Source organism: Capsicum annuum, chromosome 1 (assembly GCF_002878395.1).
Source record: "Capsicum annuum cultivar UCD-10X-F1 chromosome 1, UCD10Xv1.1, whole genome shotgun sequence".
Lineage (NCBI taxonomy): Eukaryota > Viridiplantae > Streptophyta > Magnoliopsida > Solanales > Solanaceae > Capsicum > Capsicum annuum.
The window spans coordinates 134,416,984-134,420,071 of record NC_061111.1 but is presented as its reverse complement, the minus strand read 5'-3'; the positions used below and the strand labels follow the sequence as shown (position 1 = coordinate 134,420,071).

The window sequence follows — 3,088 nt, the reverse complement described above, 5'->3', positions numbered from 1 at the left end:
CACTTAATACAAAGAAGAATTAATTTTGATCTTATGAAAATAATCAAAAAGTAACATATTTTAGTACAATTAATGCACTTCTGTATTAGATACAATTATTTAAAAGATTAAAGTGATGTTTTAATCACCATAAATATAATATGTGTTGTACTATTTTTACTTTAATCATAATTTTATCCCTTTGAAATTTTCTTGATAAGATTTTAATGAGGCAGCTAGCAATGCGCATTGCTAAATATAATACTTAGATTATTTGACAAATGAAATATTTGACCATCAATCAATATACATTGATTTGAGGTAAATTTATATGGGCAACTCACATTCGCTGAGTACTCAAATGCTTATGAAATTGTTTGATATAAAGAAAGATCAATTTTAACCATAAAAAAAGAGTGAAAAATTTCTTGATGATGAAACTTCATATTTTATTATAATTAGGATTGTAATTTATCTTGCCTATGATAGTCGATCATATATTTATTTTGCAATAACTTTGTTGGCCAGATCCAGCTCCTTCCTAAGTGAAAAGACATTAAAATGATGCTAAGCACAAATCTTCATGGAACCATCGATATGATTGGGATTAGTTTATTCTAATGAATCTAATTCAGAAATGAGTGATTTTGCAAATGCAATAGTTATCCAATTTATATAAAGCTTTATCTCTTGCGGACTATTTGTGACACAACTATATTTTGTTTTTTAATAAAGCTAATAATTATTGCAAATTCTTCATATCACATAAAAATAATAGCTATTAATAAAGCAAATTGAGTCTGTTTGATTAAGATCAATACACAAATATTTATAAAACGTGGGGTTTTTTAAAAAAGAAATTTTCAAATACAATATATGAGTAGAACATTGCATTATAACACAACTGATAGGAGGATACATTTAAGAAGTCAAAACAAAAAATAATTCATCAAAGTTCTTTTTCACTTGTGATCTTAATAAAAAGGTGAAATAGATGTTCAACAAATTTGCTAAGATGCTAATTTGGTTGCTCCATTCACGATAGTATTACCAACCTCAAATTTTAAGTTGCTGATATATAGAAATTGAAAATTCGTCATCTCAAAGAAATTAAATGATGTTAACATGAAGGAGAGTAAAATAGGTGATGTATTTTTTTTTCTTAACAAAAGATTTTTTTTCAATAGAATTTTCCTGGTAATGTTTTTAATAAAGCAACACTAAAAGCGTATTACAAGATATGTGTACTTTTTTTCAGGTTTTTTTCTACTGAATTTTTTTCTAATAAGATTTTAATGAAACATATTATCTTTTATGAATAAACTTATTTGTGGATGTCTATTTCTGACTACTACAAGCAGCTTACAAACAACTCCATAAAGAGGTTCACATAAACAACTTACAATCAGCTCTATAAGCAAATTTTCATAAACAGCTCACAAGCAACTTTGCAAACAGCTACCCATAAGGCAAGTTGCTCCTGTTTTTTTTATAAATAGCAAGTTATTTTAGTTCGTTTATACATCAGTTTAAAGTTGAATATCATATGATTCTCACTTTATACATCTTTCTCTAGTATATTAACTATAAAGCTTTTTATTTTAATAATATTTCTCCTAATTTCTTAAAAATACAACAATAATTGAACGCTTGGTCATGAAAATAAAAAATTTTGAAGTTGAAAATAACTGAACACTTGGTCACCAATATGTTGTTATGCTCATACTATTCATCCAAAAATTCTTTTCAAAAACATCATTTTTCAGTAAAATTTCACTATAAATGTACTTTGTACTCATTCATATGTCTCAATTAACGCAATTCTTATTATGAATAATTATAATATTTATGCTAATCAGCTAATAAAAGTTGAATCCCATAATTGGGATTTCATTTTAAGTAATATACGTCCATTATATATTAAATGTGCAATATAGAATTAAAAATTCCTGATATAATTTACAAAATTTCCTGACCTTATTACCACTTTATCAAATTTGAACCCTTTACAAGTTACCTTAATTCCTATTTTAATGCATATTTTAGTTAATTGGCCTTTTTAATTACTACAAATTACAACAACAAGATGAATATTCACTCACTAATTTTAGCCGTCTTCTTATGAAAAAGGACCCCTATAGCAAGAGATTATTTTTTCTTTACTCAACATCTTGTTGTGTTGAAAACAACTACTTTCATCAGTGATTGGCTACGGGATGATCTCCCCATTGCCTTTGAAATGGCACATAAGATATCCCATTGGGATTATTTTATTGAAGAGTCAGAGTTTGATAGTATTTTTGATGATGCAATGTCTAGTGATTCGAGATTGATCTTCAATTTGTTAATTTTTGATTGTTGTAGGCATGTCTTTGAGGGATTAACTTTGTTGGTTGACTTTGGAGGTGGCATTGGAGCCATGGCGATGGCTATTGTCGAAGCTTTTTCAGGATTGAAAGGTATTGTGCTTGATCTATCTACTGTCATAGGTGACCTAAAGGGAACAAAAATTTGGAATTTGTTGCCAGGAGTATGTTAGATGAAATTACTCATGCTAATGCAATCTTAATCAAGGTACATACTATTGACTCGTTGGAATGTTTTTGATGAGTTCTTGGTGAGAAATCTCACATTTTGCGATAATAATATTACGTACGAAACACATCTTTGGAAATTAATGTTTCTTAGAAGTGTTACAGTGAAGTGACTGAATTTATAACATTAAAATTAGGAAGTGTTACAGCAAAGATAGCCACAAAATTTTTACATAGTGCAGAACTATACTTAGGGTTTGGCTTTGGTTATTTACGGCCCCTTAAAGTTATTTGAAAAATTCACTTAGGCACTTTAACCTAGCCTTGCTCCTATTAAACACCTCTATAATTACACATTTGAGTCATTTAAACATTTTTTTACCTATGTGGCACATTAATGGTTGTTCACACCTTAGTAGGTGCATGTATCAGTCTTTTAACCTCTTTTTCAGATGCTCCCTCCATTTAAAAAAGAATGACTTACTTTCCTTTTTAGTTCATTTAAAAAAAATAACTCCTTTCCTTTTTTGTCAATACTTTAATTTCAACTTTCTACGTGGCATGTTTAGGAACAC

General features: G+C 28.3%; 1 pseudogene; it reads left to right on the top strand.

Moving 5' to 3' along the window:
* Positions 1-1,808: 1,808 nt before the first annotated feature.
* LOC107858190 lies at positions 1,809-2,586 on the top strand (annotated as a pseudogene).
* The last annotated feature ends 502 nt before the right edge of the window (positions 2,587-3,088 follow it).